The 8,383-nt window shown below is 36.9% G+C and overlaps 1 protein-coding gene across 7 annotated transcripts in view; it reads left to right on the top strand.

The window, feature by feature from the left end:
• FOXP1 (forkhead box P1) overlaps positions 1-8,383 on the top strand; it is a 220,418-nt gene that overhangs the window by 118,453 nt on the left and 93,582 nt on the right. Inside the window, exon 1 of one of the 7 annotated variants that reach the window (XM_011358496.2) lies at positions 7-69. The exons of the other annotated variants lie outside the window; for them this stretch is intronic. The gene's annotated coding sequence lies outside the window, so the exon portion shown is untranslated. Of the gene's footprint in view, positions 1-6; positions 70-8,383 lie in introns of those variants that run through there. 7 annotated transcript variants of the gene reach the window in all.

Here is an 8,383-nt window from a genome sequence, read left to right as displayed (position 1 = left end):
CCCACGCCCGGCCCGCGCCGGCGCCCCGAGCCGGCTCCGCGCGCCTGGCGGCTACATGGAGAGTGTCAGGTTGGTCCCTACGATTGATCTTTGCCGTTCTGCTCTCCTTCCCCGGGCTCCGCGGTGCCAGCTTCCTGGGGCCTCGCTGGGGAAGGCAGGAGCGCCCGAGTGTTTCTAAGTTGAGTCTTTTTAAAAAATAACAGTTGCTGTTTACCAACTTGGGTGGGAGTTGAGCTCTGGAAGTGGAGGCGGAGGAGGGAGTGGAGGGGTGGGAAGAAGGAGCTACAGGCCTGTGGGTCCTGGAGAGAGACATCCCCCCACCCCCGCTCTTTTTTTTTTTTTAAATGTTCTTGGGTGGGGTGTAGTTGAGAGTTGGAGGAAGTCCTGGCTGTGTGTTGCTCTCTCGCTCTCGCTCTCTCCTTTTCGTTTGCGATTCATTTTCTGCTGGTCTGGCCTTCACGCAGCCACTTTGGTAAAGCCCTCGCCATCACTCTATTCCGGGGACGTATCTGGGGTGTGATTTATGTCACTTTCAGAGCGTGTGAAATATACAAGGAGCCTTCCATCTCAGTGTAACCCCTGTGGATGTTTCTTTACTTCTGATAGTGTGTTTCTATATCTGTCTAGGCTATTTTCAGCTTAACTGTTCAAATTGAAAGAGTTCACATTCAGTGGGGCGGGGGGAGAGGGGCAGGATAAAGCCCCACACCCAGGCAGGCTGTAAGGGGACACTCTGGCAGGTTGGGGAACCTCAGCTTCTGTTGTGTTACTTTGCTGGTTAATTAAGTAGCGAGTTGGGTTTGGGTTAGGACGCGCAGCCGACTGAGGAGTTGCCGCAGGTTACTCCCATCTGAATGTAGCCAACTCAACTGTCAAAACTGAAAGACGGTCAGTGAAAAGGAGACTTTCCCCCTCTCCCTCAAGTGTTGTTATGGGAAGAAGGGGATCTTTAGGAAATGGGTGGTAAAGTTTTAGAGCAAAGTATGTATAGGCTCTTCCTCTTTGGGATTAACTCCTTCAAGGCCTGCCAGTGATAGGTAAAATATCTAGTCATTTTATATTCTTGTCCACACAGACCAAATGTTCTAATCAAGCCAATTTAAAAATGCAAATCATCTAATTTCCATAGATTCCAACATTCTGAAAGTGACACATTTGGGGGAAAAATTAAGCCTGATAACAGGAAATGTGAATCATACTATCAGTGACTAATCTGCTTAAGAAAAAAATAAGTTACATTTATTTTATCATTAGGAAGTCAGTGTTAAAGAAGCCAATTTTTTTGTTGTTAAGTCAAGTGAAGTTTTTTTAATTTTATTTTAGAAGCGACCCCATATTCCTTTTTGTTGTTGTTCGTTTGTTTGTAATAGATTTTCCAAGAGGAATGTGTATGTGCAGTCAAAGGTGGTTTATGTGGTAAAGTGTTCAAGCTAGCATGTCATTGTCAAAGACCTCAAACATGATCACATGAAGATTTTAGTTTAGTTTTTGATGTTTTGCTGATGTTTAAAAATTTTCTCGAATGTTGACTCATCACTAAGTAAACCAAATGAAGACAGAAGCGCTTTCTTCTAATTGATACCCTTTGCGTAAATTGAAAAAGGATCTACTATCTTATGTGACCCTTTGTAGCTGCCTGACACATTTCAATGAAAAGTGTATGAAAATGAAACCAAAATACAGACTGCCTACCCAGAGACAGTGGCTGACTTACTCTGGGATGTGATAGAGCTGAACTGAAAACGGATTGGGCTGACACTTGATAATCAAAGTTGATTTATTGTTCATTAGTACTGCATTAGCCCTTTCAGGCAAGACAGTTATTTGTGTAGTGGCCTGTCAAGAGCAAGACTGCAAGCACCTGTCATTTCTAAGGCATGAGATAAGCAACTAAATATTAGCATGATGTGAATAAAAATACATTGCACTAGGTAAAGGGCCACATGATTATAAATTTTTTCTATAATAAAAATGCATAGGTCAATACTAATCTGTGAGAATAAAACTATTTTATATTTTCTTTAACCCTAAGAACTACTTATAGAATGAAAGTAGTGGGCTTTATATTCTATTTGCCCGGAGAACTTTCTTTCTTACTCAGATGTGCAGTTCATCTGATAAAAAGTTGATCAGTTAAGGAAATGAGAAACATAACATGTCAATTATTTAATCCGAGTAATTCAGGGAAGGTAGCCTTCTCGTTTGTGTTGTGTTTTTAAATAAACATATTTCATTAAATGAAAATCTTCTAAGCATGGGCTGATTATATGAAAATGTGATGACATCATAGCTAAGCTATGATAATGTCAGATAATAATGTCAAGTGCATTTTCTGTAACGTGTTTCACTCTCGATTTTTTTCTTCCCTCCCTGGAAGGGAATGATCTCATGACATATAATAGAAAACAATTTAAGTGTCAAAAGAAAACAAAATTAGTGAACTTTTGTCTACAGCCTTAGAAATGTGGATTAACTCATATTTTTCCAGGGGATGGATTGGAAACATTCTGCATGAGGGTATATAGTGTATTGTCTTCTCTGAATTTTCATTTGACAGGGATTTTTAGAGGCTGTGATCTTAATTAAATCTCAACTAGCTGAAATAATGCATCTAAAGGCATGCAGTGTTGCGTAACCTTGCTCAGTTGGTAAATCATAAATCATCAGAAAGCTTGTGATAGGAATGGTTGGCTTGAATTTTTTTTTTTTTGTTTGTAGTTAAGTGTATCTCAAAAACAAAACCCTCACCATCGCTGCCTTATACTTGCACGTTGTCAGGGCCTGTCACTTGAAGATAAACTCTTTCGTGACACTGACCAGTTCTGCAACTTTTCAGCCAACCTCCACACATTTACAAAATACAGGAAAATTAAAATCCAGATTAATTAAAAGCAATAAATTCCGGATTTATCTTGGCTAATGTGGCAGAAGTGTCTTTGAGTTAGCGTGTTTCTGAGACAATCGAGAGACTATTGTGACCAGCTTCTCAGCTTGAAGTAAAATTTGAGTGAAATTTGAACTGGCAAAAAAGAAGGTTGGAGAAATTCATTTTGTTATGTGGTTTAGTTGTAGGTGAACATCACTAAAGAGAAACTTAAAACTGTGCTCTTAGTAGCTAGACAAATGTAATAGCTAGTTAGAATCCACTTCAGGTAGTTCTTTGTGATTTAAGCAAGGGATAATGCAGCAACAGATGATGAGAGAAGGTAGAATTAAATAAATACATAAATCTTGCCTGCGTGTGTTACATGTTAAAATATGAATTCCACAACGAGGAGTTATAATCATTAAATAGTTACTAGTCCAAGTTTTACAAATGCTGGTGCTTGGAAATACTGGGTTATTTACTTTTAGTGCCTTTTAAACGTGTTTTTTAACTACTGCATGTTTTGGATCCTATGTATTCTGTAATAGAAGAGGCTATCTGCATATAAAAAATTGAGAGCTATCTTGTGATATACTAATTTTGGATGTGTTTGTACACAATATCTCATGTAAGTCTAGGAGTTATGTTGCTGATGTGCTGTAGATCTCTTGGGGCAAAAGAAGAGTGTAGCTTTTTGTGTGCCTGCCTGGCTAGATTTGGGGTTAGTCTTAACTCCCTAAGCTGAATTTGTTTTTGTTTAGTGAAAGGTTTCTCTTCTTGGAAACAGCATGAATTTTCTGGACATTCGTTTTGGTCATTTCAGACTGTACAATACTGTTTTCTCTCATAAAATTTAGATTTATTTTCTTTAATTAAAAAAAACAAAACAAAAACCTCAGGTACCACTTAGCTAAACAATCTAGTGCAGAATTATCTGGAAAGAGCTAAACTGGGCCTCTGCTTTAGGATTGTAGGAATAATCTTCTCCGAATCCCTCTTCCAACCTGGCAGTTGTTTGAAGAGAAATTAATGAGAAAAATGAGTAGCGAGCACATGCATTGTGCCTCATTTTCAAATCCGGTTAAAAGCATGAAGATGCAAGCTAAATGTTATGGTACACTTTTTTTAGAATACCTTGGTATCATGTTTTAATTTTTAAGCTTTATCTTGCCCTTAAATCTGAAACATCATTGTTCAAATAACTGAGAACAAGGTAAATCAACAACATCAAAAAGGTCGGCTTCTCTGATTTCTCAAGGGCTTGTTATTTTGTACTTCCCAATTCTATTTGATGTCTTGACAAAACAAGATGACACAAGGGAGAATACATTAAATTTTGATTTTTTTTTTTTCATCTAACCTGTTACAGTTGTGGCAGCTTAATTTCTTTTACTTGCTCCTGAAGATGGCTTTTTGTACAATTACTCTTAATTGTCACACCACTTCATGAGACGGGTCCTCACAGCTTTCCCATTTGCCTGGATTTTACTAAGTATTTTTGAACATATTTTGACCTTTAACATGTAGGGAGCTTTTTTGGTTGGGCTTTACCTTCATTAGAAATGAATAAGTGAATGGCAAGATTGTCAAAGAAGCAACTGATGTTTTCTCATTAGAATCTAATTTTCACCCCTTAGCTTAACTGTGATGTATAAGGTGAAGGTGTTGGAAATAGGCGTGAGAAACTGCACAACCTGAGAAACTGAAGTTGTAATTCTAGGGGAAAAAAAGAAAAAAGAGGAGACAGCACCCTAAGTAAGGCCTTATACAACTTTGGAATGATGGAATTTTTGCCAACCTGCATGTTTAAATCCAATTCTTCTTCCCCCTTGCATCTCAGTAATATGGGAAGAAATGCATATATGCAGTTAAGCTCCCTATATTTTCTACACCGGTGAGAGTGTGAAGAAAGCAGAGCCATACATTTAATTTTTAGACTTAAAAAATATTTTATTGACAAAAGGTAAACATTTTATTTTTCTCCAATTAACTATCCTTTGATCTTGAACTGTATCTACAAGTTATCTTTACTTATTTTAATCGCGTATGTGTCTCAAGATTGATATAGTGGCTACCTCATTTTTGAAGACTAATTTTGAAGAGCGAAATGCTTCAATTTAAGAGAACTTACTTAGCCAGGGCCTCTTCCTTTTCTCTTCGTGAGCTAAAAATCTGTGGATAGAATCTTTTCTGAGGTACCCTCTAGAAATAGTTCTCTCCTCTGATTTACAGCACTTAAAAAAAAGATTTTTGTTGTTATTGTTGTTAATATAAAATGTCATAGCAGCTTTGATTCACATGCACTAAATTGTTTTCTATCCCTCCTACAGGATAAAGAGATTGAGGGAGGAAAGAGGTAGCATTTTTCTTGATTTAAATAATAACAATAGTTGCTAGGTTGAAAAAATTAGTGCTTATTGGATGATTATTTTCATATATAGCTTCCATTGTTTCCTGTATTTAACAATTGCTAGTGGGAGAATCGATTTAATTTATGTAAACTGTACATTTTTATGCAAATGAAGCTGATATTTATTGGAGCTAAAACAGTTACACTGGCACTTAGTGGAGTAACCTTGTGTACATGGGAAATGTTAGAAGAGAGCAGTTGAGGTTCCACTAATGCCTCTGCTGTAAACAAATAGGAATTTCTGCCACTTTTTTAAATTTAAAGACAAAAGAAGAACTCAGCTTTGCTAGAGATTGTTTATTAGGGTTAATAACCTGAAATAACTCCTGATTGGCAGGCAAATCTTGGTCATACAATCCTTCCTGAAAGAAAGATAGTCTTTCTTGATAGAATGTAATAAACAAAATGATAAAAAATGAAATGCTAATTGCATTTTAAAGAGGCCCTTTTTTTCTAAAATTTTAATAGGTGGTTGTATTGTTACTGAGAGAACAGTTATGCTAATGACTGACTACTTAGATGATTTTGCATTAATATAATAACCATTACCTGCCTTAGTGCTTTGTACGGTATTGTGGCAAAATAGCTAAGTCTAAAAGAGTTATACAAAAAGCAGAATTCCATAATGAAACAGAATTATACTTCCTACATGAATAGTAGGCTTTTTTTATTTTTTGAAGACTGAAATATTATGTCAGAAATATATTTTCTTTCCTCTGTGATACAGCTACCTTGCATCATGGTGTGTGTGTGTGTGTGTGTATTCTTTCTAAATACCATGGGGAATGAATAGAAGCTTCCTAACTTTTCTCTTTGCCAATATATCAGTTGTATCCATTGGCTTATTAATTATGAAAACTGTTGTCTTTCACAGGGGGCAGTGGCAGTGACTTCTGCATGGGCTAGCTTCTATGTGGTCATTATAAAATTTGGCATAATTTGTTTTTTTAATGGAGCCTCTTTTTTTTTTTTTTTTTTTGGTTTTGTTTTGATATTCTGGAGTCTTCTAATTTAATTTGTTTTGCTCTTATTATATGATGAACCAGGTCACACTGCCTAACCTGGTCAGTTATCCAAACACATCCTGAAGTCTATAAGAGACTCGAGTTTTCTGGGACATAGATGTCGTTAATAAGAAGAGATTAAAAATAGTTTCTAATTATTAATCCAGATGAATGGAAATAAAACTGTATTTAAAATATTTCCACTCATTTTTATTATTTGTGCACACAGCAATTATGAGAAAATGCCAATGTTTGGTTATATCGGGCAGTATTTACTTGTAGTTAATGTGAATGTAAACTAAAGAGAAAGCAAAAAAATGATAACGTGTTATTTTCAGTATTTATATTGTATCATCTCCCCTCCCACCCAATTCCTCCGATTGTCTCCTAGATTAGAATTGTGTTGTTTCTGTGGGTGTTTTTATTTGTTTGCTTTTTATACTTACCCGCCCTTCCCATCACCTACCTTTCCCACTGGGAATAAAATAAAATAATGAAGCTTATCATTTTAATAGTCTTCTAGCATTCAGGTGATATGAAGTCATTTTGAAGTAAAAGAAAACTGCATCAGGCAAAATTTATACAGCAGTACATGGGCTTTTAACAGCACTTGTTAGTGCTAAGGACATTTTGCCAATTGCTGTATGAAGGTAACAGCAGGCCCACACTAGCAGTGTACAATGGCTGTATTTCTGCCATTCTTGCAGGTTTATGCACACCTGGGGTCAGCCACACCCAGTTGGTATCAGTCAACAGTGTTTCATGGAGAGAGAGAGAGAGAGAGAGAGAGAGAGAGAGAGAGTGTGTGTGTGTGTGTGTGTGTGTGTGTTTTAATTCACGATTTCCTCTTGAAACGCAACTAAGGAGTGTTAACTGTGTGTGTTTTTTAAATTCAGTTTTGTATGCTAGCATTCTTTAAATGTCTGCCAGAAGTTTAATTTGAATTTCTGATCCCTGAAGGCAGCTAGACAGAATCATTCTAGTTCTTCATAAATTGCCTTCTATGATTCATTGTTAACTCATAAAACATACTCATTTCTATATACTCAAACAGTTAAGGTAGTTACAGTATCAGGGATATAATTTTTTTGCATTATATTTAAATTGTCATTTGAGAAAGAAATCAAGAATTAGATTGAACACCAATTTAAGGTGTGAGCCCTGTAGCACACAAAACATCAGAAATTAATGTGGTTCCCCCCCCCCTCCTCAAGAGGAGAGTGAGGGAGATGGCATGGAATCAGGGGAAAAAGTTTAGTTTTGACTGAATACTCTCAAAGAGGAGCCCATAAATATTAGAGCACTGTGGTTAAAAACTTACATGACTGTTTTAAATACTATTGATTTAAACCACTGGCTAGATTTTATGAATCAAAGTGTAATTTCTAAGCTTTGGCCATATTTCTCAAAGCTAAAGCTAAAGCACTCTCTCTTGTGTGCCTTTAGCCACTTTCCAGACATTCAACACAGGATTAAATGATAGTAGTTACAGTGATCAATAGGTTAAGACCGGTACAATCACTCTTGCCGCTAATGACCTCAGTAGTAATGGGCAATAAAGTGTGGGCTATAATAGCCTCTCGCTGGTACTGCGTGCCCTTTGATTCCTAGTATTAGTAGGGACTAGCTACATGAAAAACTTGGACATTGGGCGTTAAGGGAGTGGATATGTAGGCTATAATTCTTAACTATTTAAAGCCTTAAACTGTGCTCTGTTTTTTTCCTTCCGTTTTCTACCCCATAATGGTTTCTGTCCATTTGGTTATGTTTGTTAAAGCTTTCCGTAACCTATATTCATGACACATTGGAGCAGAAACTTTGGGGAAATCTCAGTTTTATCACATTTATAAATTAAGCTCAAGTCTACTTCGGAGGCTCAGCGCTAACTGGTGTGAAAATGTGGTTTCAGATAGTAAAAGCAAAGTTAAGGCCATGAGGATATAATAGCCCACTTCTGATTATTCAGAGACTGATCACCAGGCCGGAGGATTACTCAGGCTTCTTGCCTCTTTCCTTCCTTTGGCTGTGCCTGCTACTTTAAGCGTTTTAAAATTCATCAGCACCTCCATCAGAATGTCCAAAGGCAAAAAAAAAAAAAAAAAA

This window comes from Pteropus vampyrus, unplaced genomic scaffold, assembly GCF_000151845.1.
Source record: "Pteropus vampyrus isolate Shadow unplaced genomic scaffold, Pvam_2.0 Scaffold41, whole genome shotgun sequence".
Classification (NCBI taxonomy): Eukaryota; Metazoa; Chordata; class Mammalia; order Chiroptera; family Pteropodidae; genus Pteropus; species Pteropus vampyrus.
The sequence above is the reverse complement of the archived record's forward strand: the minus strand, read 5'-3'. Positions and strand labels throughout refer to the sequence as shown.